Genomic DNA, 15773 nt, shown 5'->3' with positions numbered 1-15773 from the left:
TTGTCTCAGTAAAAAATAAGTAGAGGCTGAAGAGATGGCCAAGTAGTTAAGGGCATGGGCTGCTCATCCAGAAAACTAAGGTTCAATTCTCAGCCCTCACATGGTCCCTACCCACTAGCCCCAACGGCAGGGATGCCTCTAAGAACAGAAGTGGTCAGCAGCACCTTAGGTGAAAACAGTGCCTACACCCCCAACCCTGGGGAATAAACACACCAGCTTACACCGCTGTTCCACCTTCAGGCATCAAAGCACACTTTCTAAGTGGTGGAAAGATGGCTCAGTGGTTAAGAGGACTGACTGGCTGCCCTTTCAGAGGTCCCAGGTTCAATGCCCTGGGTACAGGGCAGCTCTCAGTCAGCAGCAAGTCCAGTCTCGGGGAACCAGATGCCCTCTTCTGGCCTCAGAGAACACTGCATGCACAGATATATGCCAAAACAAAAAACCAAACAAAATAAATAAATAAATAATAAATAAGCCAGGCTTGGTGAGGCATGTCTTTAATTCCAGCACTCAAGGAGGCAGAGGCAGTCAGATCTCCGTGAGTTCAAGGCCAGCCTGGTCTACAAAGCGAGTCCAGGACAGCAAGAACTACACAGAGAAATTCTGTCTCAAAATTTAAAAGAAGAAAAGAAAAATAAGGGCTGGAAAGATGGCTCAGCGGTTAAGAGCACTGATTACTCTTCCAGAGGTCATGAGTTCGATTCCCAGCAACTGCACGGTGGCTCACAACCATCTACAATGTGATCTGATGCCCGTTCAGCACTCTATGCATAATAATAAATAAATATTTTTTAAAAAAGAAAAATAAATAAATGTGTACAGTACCTGAGGAATACTACTCAAGGTTGTCCTCCGGCTCACACCTGTGTACACACAGACACTGACAGGTGTGCGCATGCATGCACACAGAGGAAATGGCCCGGTGAAGCATGACCCTCACCAGGTATTTAGTGAGATGCCCTGGAGAACTAGACAGAGGTCTAGACACAAGACGGTCTGAGAGGAACCTAGGGATTCAGGGAGCTTTCCAGAATAGGCGCTAGAAAAAGTTGCTACTCTCCTTCGAGGAGTGAACTTCCCAGGAAGGCTAGACACTGCCTCAACTAAGAGAAAGAATTAGTTAAGAGCACTGAGAAGATACCAAAAAGGTTTACATTTGCAGACAGGAGGAAATCCCACAGGCCTTATACTCGACTTGGGTGTGATGGGTTGGTACACAGCCTCACACACCCTGCACTTGCCCCCCCAGCCGATGGCCACTCTTGTTCCAGCTGTCAGCCCAGAAGCCTGTCTTTCTGTCTTCCTCCATGACAGACACTCGTCCACCTCTCCTCTCCTTCCTCCTTTCTTCCTCCTGTCTCTCTGGCCCTACTTTGAATCCAATCACTTCCCACTGTCTCCCCACAGTAATTCACCATGCTTTGGCCTACCTGCCACCTCAGAGCTACCCTACCCACACCCACTCTCAAACAGCAATGGCAAGGCTAAGCGCCCTTGTTACGAGTGGAATCAGGGCTAGGAATGTAGCTCTGTAACAGAACACCTGCTACACGCCAAAGCCACAGGTTCAGTCCCTAGCATGAGCTTTGCGCAGTGGCAGGATTGTAGCCAATGAGGTTTATCCAAGGTGCAATTATTGCTAATTGAAAACAGTCCCTAGCATGAAAGTTAAAGATAAGGGCTGGAGAGAGGTTAAGAGCACCATCTGCTCTTCCAAAGGTCCCAAGTTCAGTTCCCAGCAACCACATGGTGGCTCATGGCCATGTGTAATGAGATCTAGTGCCTTCTTGTGGCAAGCAGGTGTACATGCCAGTAAAATACTGTATAAATAATAAATAAATTTTTTTTTAAAAAGCCAGGCTGGTGGCCTTGGGGCGAGGTTGGAGGGCAGAGGCAAGCAGATTGCTCTGAGTTTGAGGCCAGTCTGGTCTACAAAGGGAGTCCAGGCAAGACTATATCTTGTCATTAAAAACAAAAACAAAAAAAGGAAATTTAAAAGGTAAACTCATCCATACTCTGTGCTGTGGAGCAAACCTGCTTCACTCTCCCATTTAAATGCACATACCAAGCAAGGCCCTAATCCTTGCAGTGTGCTTAAACTCAGAAAGAAAACCTTTAGTTGATTAATTAAGGTTAAATGAGGTCTTATCATAAGGGAGATCTAGTAAGATCATAAGAAAAGGCTGGCACGAAACATAGCGGTACAGTAGGCAGGCCTTGGGTTCAATTCTTCCCGCTGCAGTGGGAGGAAGAGAGAGAAGACATTGAGAAAAGGTCATGTGATTAAGCACTCAGTGAGAAAGCGGCTGCCTATGAGCCAGACAGAAAGCTCTCAGTTAGCCAAAGCCCTGACCTTGGACTTCCTGGTCTCCAGAACTGTGAGAAGCTCAACCCTTCCAAACGGAGGCATTCTGTTACAGCAGAGTGAGCAGACTCACTCAACTGGCCTTGTCCTCTCTGCTCCCATCCCCACGCTGCCCGATTCCCCAGGCTTTGTAGGAGTCTTTGAAATCCTATCTTCTGCCTCCCCCACAGGAGAGCGCCACCCTCAGAACCAAAGTACCACGAAACCGCTGAGCTCTCCATGTGGACAGAAAAACCTTCCTGCAGCATTTGACCGCTAAGATTATTTATTGCCCCCGGGAAAAGTAGGCACTCAAACAACGTATTAAATGTAAATGCCCCGAACTCCAGGGCCGGAGGATCAGGTAAAGGGAACCTTTAACCGGAGAGTTCGTGCAGCCCAGGACTTTGAGGCCAGCCAGGACAACACAGCGAGATTCGGCGTCAAGATAACAGTGAAAAAGCCCAGGAGATCTTAATTATGAAGTAGCCAGCAACCTAGAACCTGGGACAAGATAGAAATAGCAACGCCAGGAAGAGAATGACAAGATACCAAAGACTGCACAATGGGCTCCTTTACACCTGGAGGCAGCAACGCAGCAAGAATGACAGAACTAAATGAAAGCCAGCCTCCACCACACACACACACACACACACACGCAGAAAAGTATAAAAGAATGAATGAGGGAGCCGGGCGTGGTGACGCACGCCTTTAATCCCAGCATTTTGGAGGCAGTGGCAGAGGCAAGTGGATCTCTGTGAGTTCGAGGCTAGCCTGGTCTTAAAGTAGGTCCAGGACAACCAGGGCTACAAAGAGAAATCCTGCCTCAAACAAACAAAAACAAAAACAAAAAATGAGGGGGGGGAATGAATGAGGGAAAAAAGAACTCTGGGGTAAGGCAGGGCGTGGTGACTCACGCCTTTAACCCCAGCACTCGGGAGGCAGAGGCAGAAGGAGAGGCCAGCCTGGTCTACAGACAGAGTCCAAGAAGCCAGGGCCATTACACAGAGAAGCCCTGTTCTGAAAAACCAAAAAAAGAAAAGAAAGAAAACCTGATTTTATTTACTCTGGCAAAATAAGGTTTTCAAAGCTTGTACTTTTAGGCTCATCGTGCAATATAAAGACAAATTACTAGTGGTGACAATTTTCTTAACCAAAATGAAAAGGAACAGCTCAGTACTTCCCATAACCAACAAACTAAAACTTAGACCTCAAGTGCAAATGCCTTGGTTTAATTCAAGAATGGTTTGTTCAGTAACAGCTGGCACCTAATTAATGGAAGTAAGGGTGAACGGACTGGGGACAGGCTACACACTTACCCTTGGGACAAAAAGCTTATATCTAAAAAATTTTCCCCTTGGTTCTTTTAAGGCAGATTTTCTCGGTGTAGCCTTGGCTGTCCTAGAACTTACCATGTAAACCAGGATGGCTTCCAACTCCGAGATCTGCCTGCTTCTGCCTCCAGAGTGCTGGGATAAAAGGCATGCACCACCGCCTCCACTTATTCCTAAAATGTCAGGTCTACTAGACTGCTATACAAATGAGGCAGGCAGGCCGAGCGTGGTGGCACATGCCTTTAATCCCAGCACTGGAGAGGCAGGCAGATCTCTGTGAGTTCAAGGCCAGCCTGGGCTACAGAGTGAGTCCAGGAAAGCCAGGGCTACACAGAGAAACCCTGTCTTGAGAAGAAGGAAAAAAAAAAAAAGAGGCAGGCAAGCAGTATAGCATAAAAACACTCTAATCAAGTATTTAATTTAATTAATTTATTTATTTAGCTTTTTGAGCATATAATGCTCTTTTCTCTTTCTTCCCCTCCAAACCCTCCCATTCCCCCTCCTTGATCTCCTTCAAATCATGACCTTTCTTCTCACTACTTGTTATTGCATACATGTATAGACATATATATTCCTACATATAACCTGTCTAGTTACTTGTGTGTGTTTGCAGGACTGACCATTTGGCACTTGACAACCAATTGGTATATTCTTCTCTGGGGAGGACCACCTCTCCCACTCCCAGCTGTCCTCGGTCACCTACAGTGCACTGTGTAGGGCTGAGGCCTTGTGGGCTTTTCCCCATCACTCCCAGCTGTCCTCAGTCACCTACAGTGCACTGTGTAGGGCTGAGGCCTTGTGGGCTTTTCCCCATCACTCCCAGCTGTCCTCAGTCACCTACAGTGCACTGTGTAGGGCTGAGGCCTTGTGGGCTTTTCCCCATCACTCCCAGCTGTCCTCAGTCACCTACAGTGCACTGTGTAGGGCTGAGGCCTTGTGGGCTTTTCCCCATCACTCCCAGCTGTCCTCAGTCACCTACAGTGCACTGTGTAGGGCTGAGGCCTTGTGGGCTTTTCCCCATCTGCTCTCGCACGTCCACTGGTGCCCTCCTTGTTCAGCTCACACTGACCGTCATATTGGTTCCAGCACTTTTTTGAATCTATGTGGGTGGTATCCTTGAGTGTGTGTGTCTGTGCACGTGTGTGCAGAGTTCACACCAGAGAGACCAGAAGAGGGCACTAGATCCCCTGGCGCTGGAATTAAAGATGATTTCGAAACACCATGTGGATATGCTGGGGATTAAACCCAGATTCTGTATAGGAGGGGAAAAAAAAAAGCAGCCAGTGATCTTACCTGCTGAGCCATCTTTCCAGCCCTCTAGGTTAAGCACTTCCGTGAGGTTTTTTGTTTGTTTGTTTGCTTTAACTTTTTCACTGGACATAGTGGAACACACCTTTAGTCTCTGCACTGGGTCGTGGCAATCTCTAAGAGTTCCATGCCAGCCAAGGCTACATAGCAAGATCTTGACAATAAATAAATAAATGCACTGCGTTGCTTCACAGGGCCAGGTCTTACCCTTCCTCCCAAGCTGACTTGAATTTGTCAGCGTCCCATCTCCCCAGCTGGGCTGAGTTGTTAAGATTACATTTACACCACACAGCAGCTTAATCGGTTTTTTCCGTAGAGGTTTAATCTCAGCATAATGTGCCACACTGAGAAAACTAAGAACCAGAAAACTGTATGGGACAAGAGGGAGGGGTCACAACTTTAATCTGGGACTTAAAAGTTCCCATTGAGTTTGAGGCCAGCCTGAAGCAAGTATCAGGTCAGCCAGGACCAAAAGAAAAAAGAAAAAAGAAAAAATTGCCGCTACAAAAACTTCCTCAAACACCCACTTTCTTTCTTTCTGTTTTCTCTTTCTTTTTCTTTCCTTCCTTTTTTTTCCCCTCCCCTTATGGTTTTTCAAGACAAGGCTCCTCTCTGTAGCCCTGGCTGTCCAGGAACTCACTCTGTAGACCAGGCTGGCCTTGAACTCAAGAGATCCACATGCCTCTGTCTCCAGAGTGCTGGGATCAAAGGCATGTGCCACCACTGCCAGGCAAACACCTACTTGCTTACAAAAATTATTTCCCAAAATAAGAAAAAGAGGGTTGGAAATGCCCTAGTATAAAAAGAACCAGTTAGCAAGCAGTTAAGCAAAGGACCCTGGCTAGAAAGCAGAAACCTTACACCTCAGGGTCTCCTTTTAACTACCAGATATGTCATGAAAGCTAGCCCTGTGCACAGCGTCCCCAATGCTCTGAACTTTTGGATGAGCTAAGTAAACATAGAGACCCAGCTAAGGTCAACTATAACCCAATACAGAATCGTGAGCTTCTAAGTTAAGGTAGGTAAAGGTAAAGACCTCTCTCTCTCTCATAAACCTCACCTGAGTCAACCGCCTTAAAGGGGCAGGCCAGCAAAGTCACATACTAAGATGAAAGGCAGATGCAGGGAAATGGGACAGGTGAGGCCTGAGCCCAACAGGACTCAAATACAAAGCTGAAAGGTTCCAGCCACCTAGCCTTTTAGAAAGGAGGAAACTGCCCGAGGGAAGTCACATGGCCAGCTAATGACAGCTCAAGCCTGGCTGTCTCAGGACTCAGAGCCTCACACATCCCTGGCTGCCTTCTTCTAGAGGACCCAAACGTCAGAAGGAACAGCATCTTCCCCGTCTCGTCTCCCAGGGATTGAAAAAAAAAAAATCAGACTAAGAACCATTGCAAATGCCCCAGCCCCAGGAAATCCTCAAAAAGGCAACTTTCTTCCCCACTGCACTTGCCCTCACTTACCCTTTGCGCTGACAATCAGGAGTTTCCCATCAGACCCGCTTAAAGCCCCTTATCCTGAACGCAGGCCGAGTTCCTACAGGCTACCCATCTAATGGGGACATCTCCGGGCCAAACGATGGCGACAATTCTTCACCTTCAAGTTATCACACTCCAATGTCAATTTCTCGGTCAAGAGCGAAGGCAACAGGGCGACCCGGGACCCCTGGGGGGCAGGCCAGCGGGGAAGGTCGCGAGGTTGGAGCAGCGGCATCTAAAATTACTCGGTGTCGCCTCCGCAAAGAGGAAAGGAAGCCAGACTGGAAACCGCACCACCATCCCCCTCCGCCCCTCCGACTGACCCTGAATCCCCAGGCGCGGGGATGCGGGGCGCGCCACCTGAAGAGGGGCGCACAGCAAGCCACGCAGCACCCCCGAGCCCACGGCAGCCGTCCCGGGGGGCACCGGGCGAGACGACAAGCGAGCGCCGTGGACGCAGGGCCTGACGCGGCAGCCGGGGCACCGGGCCGAGCGAGCCGGCGTGGGGGGCGCAGGCCGCGCCGCGGGTGGGTGACAGCGCGCGGGGGCCGCGCGGGTCGGCCTCGTGGGCGCGGAGGGCAGCCGGGGGCCGCCGGCAGGTGCGGCCGCTGGCCCGGCGTGGGGCGTGAGGCGTGGGGCGCGGCGGCCCGGCTCTCACCTGCCTGCAGCTCGCTGGGCTCGCGTCCTGCCGCCGATCGCACCGCTCGCGCCGCAGTGCCTGCTGCCGCCTCAGGTCCCCGCGGCAGCCGCCTGCAAAATGGCGCCGCGGAGGGGCGGGCCGGGGGCGGGAGCCGCGCAGCCGCCCGCCCCGCGCGCCGGCCCCTCCCCGCCCGACCCCCGGCTCCGCCCGCGCGCCCCGGAGCACCGAGCCGCAGCCCCTTCCCCACACACCTGCTGGTGGGGGGTGGGGGGGTCCCGCCTGGTAGGCTCGATGCTCGCCGGGTCTGCCCCCTCCAGAGCCTCTTTTCTTACCCTGCGGGACCCCGAGCCCTGCAGTAGCTGCGGGGTGACAGCGAGCGGGGTACAGTGCACCCGGCCCAGTGGGTTACGTGCTTTAAAGCAATTTCGCGGCTTATCCAATTGGGCTGTCAGGCTTCCGAACTCACTGTGGGGGGGCGGGGGGGAAGAGATTCTCCTTGCTTATGCTGACGAGGGAGAAGACACCAACTAGGCTTGATTTCTCTGGGGCGTACGTTCTGACAGAACAGGTCTTGGGGCTGCCTGCGGTTCTGCATTTCTCAAGTGCCCCCAGGGGATGCCTGCTGGATGGGCGCTTAGGCTGTAGAGTCGAAAGGCCATATGTCAATAAACCTAGAACGCTTGGGCCGGGCAGTCTTGCCCAGAGGGCCGTAAAGACTCACTGACTGGGTACCACCCCCAGAGGTGCTGAAACTGGGGGGTTTGAAGTGTGGCTTCAGAATTTGCGTTTCCACTAAGTTTCCCGTTGATGGTTGGGCGGTGGTCTAAGATACTAACTTGTACTGCAGAAACTATGTCTTTACCTCCACCAAAACAAACAAACAAATAAACCCTAATAATTAGCTCTTCTATCGTCCATCTTGAAACCACTGTCCTGGTGTAATCCCTCATGTCCCCAAGCAACTCCTATGAATCATGAGGAATGGTGGACCACATCTGACCTCACCTGAAAAAAAAGAAAAAAAAAGCAGATGTGATTCCTAAATTGTTTATGTTTGGCAGTCTGAAGGTTGGGCATCACACTAATCAATAGGGGCACACCTTAACCAGCAAGGACAGACATTTAATAAAGTAGGCTAATGCACATAGCTGGGTCTTTGAGAATTAATGTGTAATTCTCTAAATCTTCTCACACTAAAATAAAACCATCGAGGCTTGGTGGTGCATACCTGTAACCCCAGCATTTTGTAGACAGAGGTAGGAAGAACGTGAACTTGAAGTTAGCCTGCGCTACTTAAACCCCTGTCTCAAAAAAACTGAAAAGCACTAAATCGAATGTAAAACCTTATATACCCTGGAAGACCAAGTAGGTGTTCCGTCTTCACTGAAGATGGAGAAAATATGATGTGATTCCATGACCAGCACCAGAGAAACACACAGGTACTGTCTTAAACCTCTTTCTATGCCAGAGTCTCCAGCCACCCTTAAAACATAATAGTTGTGTTCTGATTAGCAAACTGTGGAACCGTCTGGAATAGAAAGGCTGTTCCAAGATCAAGAACCCCTGATCTTTTCGATCTATCCCTTTTCCGATTTTTTTGGGGGGGGGGGTGTAGGTTTTTGGAGATAGGGTTTCTCTGTACAGCCTTGGCTGTCCTGGACTCACTTTGTAGACCAGGCTGGCCTGGAACTCACAGCGATCCACCTGCCTCTGCCTCCTGAGTGCTGGGATTAAAGGTGTGCGCCACCAAGCCCGTCACTTTTCTGATTTTTATTTCATTTTTTTCCCCACTTTCCTATTGTCTTCCTCTTCCTAACTCTCCATTTACAGTTTTTTCCTCTGTCCTAAACCACCACCTCACTCCGGGTTTCTCCCTGCTGCCCGTCTTCCTGCCTCTCTTCCTCCCCCACCCTCAGCACTCAGCAAGCACTTTAAGGGCCATCAGTCTCCCGCTTTCTCAGACGTCATCTGTGACCTTCTAAGTGCCAAATCCTTTTGCCTGTTTACAGTCCTTTTTTTTTTTTTTTCTGGCTTAGTAACATTCCATTGACTGACCCCTCCTGGAAACGTTTTTTATGTGATAAAGCCACGCAGCCTTTTTTTTTTTTTTCCACGCAGCCTTTCTAACTGTCCCACACTTCCCCTCCACCCAAACTAGTGCTGGAAGGATTGCTCAGGCTTGGGGCTCTAGAGGGGTTGGTTCCCTTGATTCCCTTTTTCTCCCTAGCCTTCACACACATCCCCTGCTTTCCCCACCCCCTACCTCCCACCCCAGTCCTCTTCTTCTATAACCTCTCTTTCCAGGCCAGTCATTTCTCGACTTTTAGACACACATTTCTGAGCTATCACCAGACAACTTCCTGACCGTTCTCCAGAAACTGTAAACTGTTTGTACCCCACAGGGTCTACATGTACAGAGTCCAACAACCGTGGATCAAAACTTCCCAAGCATCGGAGTGATAACTGAGATGATAGGGCCAGAACAATAAAGTGATGATTTTAGGGCACAACTGTACTGAACATATACAGACTTTTCCTTTTGTCGTTCCCTTCTGCACGGTACACAATTATTTACATGGCATTTGCATTGCGTTAGGAGTTACAATAGACTACAGAGGTTTCGGTAGGCTACAGGCAGACAGACAGCGTGACATAGGCTGTGGAGACTTGAGCATCTGAGACTTTTAGTATTCTGGGAAGAGATGTCTTGGAGCCGGATGATCATGAGCCATCCCTGTTACTAGACGTGTGATTCTTTCACAAATGCATTTTTCTATCTGGGTTCTCATTTTGTCATGGAAAAAAAAAATCTGAAGTTGCCTTTGACTCTGTGTCCAGTCAGTTACCTGCAGGCAACTTGAACAGGGGAAGTGTTTTGCAACAGCGGATACAGACTCTCACTTGCTCTTCAACCTCTTAAGAGTTGCCTCCCAAAACCATCTTTGTTATCATCTCAAAACACAGCTGACCATTTGACATCCCTTCTGAGAATCCATCAGGGCCCCTTAGTCTAAATAATGACCCAGCACAAATAAACAGAAGCCAGTCTCTTCCAAAGCATAACATTCAAGACCCTTGACTTTCTAATCTACTTTTTTTTCCCCCCTTCTGGACAAAGTACTACATTTTACCGCTAGGAGACTGGAGCTGAAATCTAGGGCCACCCTGACTTCAGCCATTCCTGGCTCTAATGAGAACTAAACGTTGTAATGCATAGGAAATATTTATTCAGTGTAGCAACACGCAGGTGTTCAACGTCATTGTTACATGTAAGCATTTTTATCACCATTAATTCAAAAGTGACGTGAGCATTTTTCCTATTCGCATCCCTTCCCTTTTATTTTCCCTTCTCATTAGAAGAGTTACAAACAAGTAGGCAGGCAGTGGTGGCCGCATCCGTTTAATCCCACCACTCAGGGAGGCGGAGGCAGGTGGATCTCTGTGACTTTGAGGCCAGCCTGGTTTGCAAAGTGAGTCCAGGACAGCCAGGGAGTCACAGAAAAACACTGTCTCAAAACACACACACACACACACACACACACACACACACACACACACACACACACAAGTTATAAGAAAAACAGTGTCCTCCAACTTCATTAACTCCCCTAACTCAAATCTACAGTTTCTATCAAGAGTATTTGTATTGTTTTGTTCTTTTTCGAGACAGGGTTTCTCTGTGTAGCCACCACGCCCGGCTATCAAGAGTGTTTTATGACCTGGTTAATTTGATTGAAATTTCCCCCATACACAAGCTATATTGTTTTTTTAAGAAGCAACTGTAGCTTGTAGGTAGTCTATCTTCTTCATACATATTTTTCAATATTATTTCTAACATTTCTCTGGTGTTTAGATAAAACAAACTGTTTCTGGAAAAGAGTAAAATGCTTTGTATTTTGTACATCAAGGGCCAAAAACAAATACCCATAGTTTTTGGTTTGCTTTGGGGTTTTCTTTCTTTCTTTCTTTTTTCTTTTTTTGTTTGTTTGGTTGGTTGGTTGGTTTGTAGAGACAGGGTTTCTCTGTCTAACCTTGACTGTCCTACACTCGCTTTGTAGACCAGACTGTCCTCAAACTCACAGAGATCTGCCTGCCTCTGCTTCCAGAGTACTGGGACTAACGGCATGTGCCACCACCACCCAGCTGGGGTTTGTTTTGTTTTGCTTTGTTTTGTTTTGTTTTGTTTTAATGAAACTCAAAATAAAATAAAATAAAATAAAAATAATTAAGTATAATCTGTATGTTCTTTTCATTTGGGGAGGCAGGGTGTGGAACCTAGGTTCACTGTGTTAGCCAAGTGCTCTACTGCTGAAATACAGCCTGAACTCCAGAGGAGAGAATTTTGGTAAGATTTTACTTAGTTTTGGGTTCACCCATTAAAAAAATTCTTAGCTTATACGAAAGCAAAAAGTTGATCCCCCATTTGCTAAGCCCCCATCTGGGCCATAACTCTGACTTTGAGTTGTCTCTGCAGGACAACTCAGGGAAGATGTTGTTAATTTTGAAGAGATCAGAGCGAGTGATAGGAAAAAGGACCCAAGGTCCCTTCACCTAATGCAGGACAAGTGCTTGCAAAAGACCAAGAACTCACCACTCACCTCGGTTTCCTGTCCGTAGAGCTCCACTCTGCAGCCTGGGGCAGCCCTGTGAGAGCTGCCTAAAGTGACTGCTTCTGGTCTTTTGGTTTTTTGGTTTTTGTTTTTTTTTTTTTTGAGACAGGGTTTCTCTATTTCAGCTCTGGCTGTCCTAGACTTAGTTTGTAGACCAGGCTAGCTTTGAACTCAGAGATGCACTTGTGTCTGCCTCCCTAGTGCTGGGATTAAAGGTGTATGCCTCTACCACCCAGCCTGCTTCCTTATTTTTGTCTTTTCTTTTTCCCAGATGAGGTCTCACTTCATTACTGTGACTGGTTTAATAGGAGCTATGCAGACCAGGCTGGCCTCCAAATCACAAAATCCTAGCTAACTGCCTCTGCTTTCTCAATGAAGAGGACCACCACACCTAGTGCCTTTCCCCTTTTCTTTCTTCCTTCCTTTCTTTTTTGTTTTATTTTCTTTCCACGTTAAGTGTTACTCATTGCAGCAGTATTTCAATTAACAAACAAACAAAAGTAAACAGTTGAAAAACAAGCCTGTAATTGTAAAACTTAGGGGCCTGAGCCTAGGGTACCCGTGTCTCTGGGTTGAGGAGTAGCCAGTGGAACTGTGGCCCCAGAAGCATCCTGTGGATCCCTCTCCCTGCCTATCCCCAGGCTTTCTTAAGTTGATGTATAATTCATATGCCATGAAATCCTCTGTCTATAACTACAGTTCAGTGATAAGACTGTTGCTACTACTTCATTTTAGGGCATTTTCTTTCTTTTCTTTTCTTTTTTTTTTTTATTTTTTATTTTATTTTTTTTTTTTTTGGTTTTTCAAGACAGGGTTTCTCTATGTAGCCTTGGCTGTCCTGGACTCACTTTGTAGACCAGGCTGGCCTCGAACTCACAGCGATCCGCCTGCCTCTGCCTCCCGAGTGCCGAGATTAAAGGCATGAACCATCACCGCCCTGCTGGCTATTAAGAGCATTTTCAAGTCTGTAGTCTTAATCCCCTCATCACTTAGCCTCTGATAACCACATGCTCTACACTCTCTTTTTATTGTTTTGCTGTTTGTTTTTGTTTGTTGGTTTTGTTTTGTTTGAGACAGGGTTTCTCTGTGCAGCCTTGGCAGTCCTCGACTCACTTTGCAGGCCAGGCTGGCCTCGAACTCACAGCAATCTGCCTACGTCTGCCTCTCAAGTGCTGGGATTAATGACATGCGCCACCACATCCAGCTCCTTCATTCTGTTTTAAGGCAAAAAAAAAAAAAAAAAGACTACATTTGTATCATTGTGGACCATGAAATAATGACATCTCACCACTGCCTACCCATCAGGAGGTCACAGTTTTGTGTGCCAGAAGTCAAAAGGCAGTGTCCTCAGGGTACCCATAGCAACTAGGATTGTGAATGAGAAATCTGCATGGAAGAGCCAATTATCCACACAGGAAGAAGATAAGGAAGTAGATCAGAGGGAAGAGCCAAAGAGGTAGGAAGTTGCCTGAGCAGATAAGGATCCGCCCTGAGGACAATCAGAGAAAAGCAGACCTGGAGAGGCAGCGGTTGACCCTTGAGGACTGGTGGTTCTCCCCCCCAACAAGGAACAAAAATTTAGTCATTAATATTTCCACCTACCAGATGGACAGAGATTAATTGCACCATTACTGGTGGAGGAAAAGGGAAATGGACTCACTTATTAGAATATGATTTGGCAGCCAGACATGGTGGCGCTCTCCTTTAGTCCCAGCACTCGGGAGGCAGAGGCAAGTGGATTGCTGTAAGTTCAAAGCCAGCCTGGTCTACAAAGCAAGTCCAGGACAACCAGGACTACAAGAGAACTCCTGTCTCAAAAAACAAAAAACAAATAAAACTAAACAACAACAAAAAAGACTGATTTGGCAATGTCTGTCTAGCAAAGTCTGAGAACTTCACTTCTGAGTTATTTATTTTTTTTTTTTGTTTTTGTTTTTTTGAGACAGGGTCTCTCTGTGTAGCCTTGCCTGTGCTGGACTCACTTTGTAGACCAGGCTGGCCTCGAACTCACAGTGGTCCACCTGCCTCTGCCTCCCGAGTGCTGGGACTAAAGGCGTGCGCCACCATGCCCGGTTTACTTCTGAGAATCTTTCCGCGTGCTAGCACTCACGAATGGGCACAGGATTGATGTGTCAGAGAACGTAAAGCCTAGCCCAGCGCCCTTTAGTTTCTTCCACATCTCCTCTCCTTCCTGGTGGTGTCCACAAGGGCTCAGAGTCAGCCACAAAGATCTGAGTGATAGCACAAGACACGTGGCTCGCCGATTACCCCAATCTCACAGTCCTGGTTCCTTTATTTGTTCTTCACAAAAGACCCTTTTATCTGCAAATGACTCCCAGTCCCCAACCTAAGCATCTCTTGTTTTCTAATAAAGAGATGTGCGCAGTTATTTGAATGAATACACAAGCTCTTACCTACAAAGCCACTTTCCCCTGAATGTCCCTTTAACTAACCTGCCAGGGAAGGCTCTCAGAGACCAACATCCTTCTGAGACCCTCTACATGTCAGCACAGACCACTTTGTTTCTTTCTTTCTTTCTTTTTTCTTTTTTTTTTAAGTTTTTTTGAGACAGAGTTTCACAGGATTTATCTATGTAGCCTTGGCTGTCCTGGACTCAACTTTGCAGACCAGGCTGGCCTCGAACTCACAGAGATCAGCCTGCCTCTGCCTCCCAAGTGCTGGGATTAAAGGCGTGAGCCACCCCGCCCAGCTCCTAGCCCAAGTATTATACCCCAAGTTCCTGTGGTAAATTCCTTACTCGGCCCAGCTTCTAGAAAGTGCTGCCCTGTGCACTTCCCTCCCTTCATTACCCACTGGCAAGCTGGCTCCTGTCCCTGGTTCTCCTCTGAAGCTGCCCAAACAAATTAGCCACGTTCCCCAAATTACACAATCTAGGGATCTTTACTGGAACTTTCTGGAGGCATTTGGCACAGCGGGCGCTGCGTCCCGTCAGGAAGCTCGTCCTCATTTGGCTTTGCAGCTGCGTTTCTTGCTGCTTCGCCTACTTCACCATGTTTCTATGGATTTCTTTCCCAGTCTTATATTTCTCTGGCCCTGTCTAACACCAGTGTTGGGAGCGAAGAAAGTGCATCTGGGTCCGGTCTTCAAAAACCCCTTTTAGCTAAGCATGGTGGCACAGTCCTTTAATCCCAGCACTCAGGAGACTGAAGCAAGTGAATGTCTATAAGCTTGAGGCCAACCTGGGCCACCGAGTGAGTTCTAGAACATAGAGAGACCTTTTCTCACACATTCACACACAAAAGTAAATAAAAATTTGCTGTTTGTTTGTGTGTTTTTGATGTCTGGCCCACTGGAACTCCCTTTTTTTTTTAGTTTTTAAAAATTATTGTGTGGGGAGGCACACATGATGGGTTTACTCATACAGGTCAAAGGACGTAGAATTTTAAATCAGAGCATGGCTGCTCTGGCAAGAGATCACATCCAAACAGCTTCTAGGTCTGTGTGATTTGTCTGGAATACAGACATGCCTTTAATCCCAGGAGACAGAGGCAAGCAGATCTCTGAGCTCAAGGCTACCCTGGTATAGGGCAAGTACATGCCTTTAATCCCAGCACTCGGGAAACATAGGGCATGAGGATCTCTGAGTTCTAGTCAGTTCTGTTCAGGCAGCTCAGTTGAGTCAGGAAATAGAGAAGCAGTGCAGTGGAGTTGAGCTCACGGCGACTCAGTTCGTGGAATTCAGAGGCAGTTTTATCAGGAGAGTTTTACAGAAAGAGGTTGCAGAGAGAGAGAGAGAGAGAGAGAGAGAGAGAGAGAGAGAGAGAGAGAGAGAACAAGGTAGGCACAGGTGAAGTCAGAAGGAGCCAGAGAATGAGGAGCCAGAGGATTAGAAGGGATTGCTGGAGTTAGTTTGAGGTAAAGCAGAGCAATTCAGTGAGAAACCGAGAGAATCCAGATGGAATCAGTCAGCTTAGAGAGAGGTGTTGGGAGCAAAGAAAGTGCATCTAGGTCCCATCGTCAAAATCCTTTTGTTTTGTTTGTTTCTGAAGACAGGGTTTCTCTGTTACACAGAGCCCTGCCTCTACTGGACTTGCTTTG

General features: G+C 47.7%; 1 protein-coding gene across 2 annotated transcripts in view; it reads right to left on the bottom strand.

Moving 5' to 3' along the window:
• Positions 1-7249, bottom strand: part of SLC23A2 (solute carrier family 23 member 2) — a 101962-nt gene extending 94713 nt beyond the window's left edge. Inside the window, exon 1 of one of the 2 annotated variants that reach the window (XM_084776865.1) lies at positions 7123-7249. The gene's annotated coding sequence lies outside the window, so the exon portion shown is untranslated. Of the gene's footprint in view, positions 1-6449; positions 6780-7122 lie in introns of those variants that run through there. The other variant, XM_084776867.1, reaches the window with a different exon arrangement.
• Positions 7250-15773: the final 8524 nt, after the last annotated feature.

This window comes from Acomys minous (genome assembly GCF_964271855.1).
Source record: "Acomys minous genome assembly, chromosome: 3".
In the NCBI taxonomy this organism is placed as follows: Eukaryota; Metazoa; Chordata; class Mammalia; order Rodentia; family Muridae; genus Acomys; species Acomys minous.
This window is presented reverse-complemented; position numbering and strand designations above follow the sequence as displayed.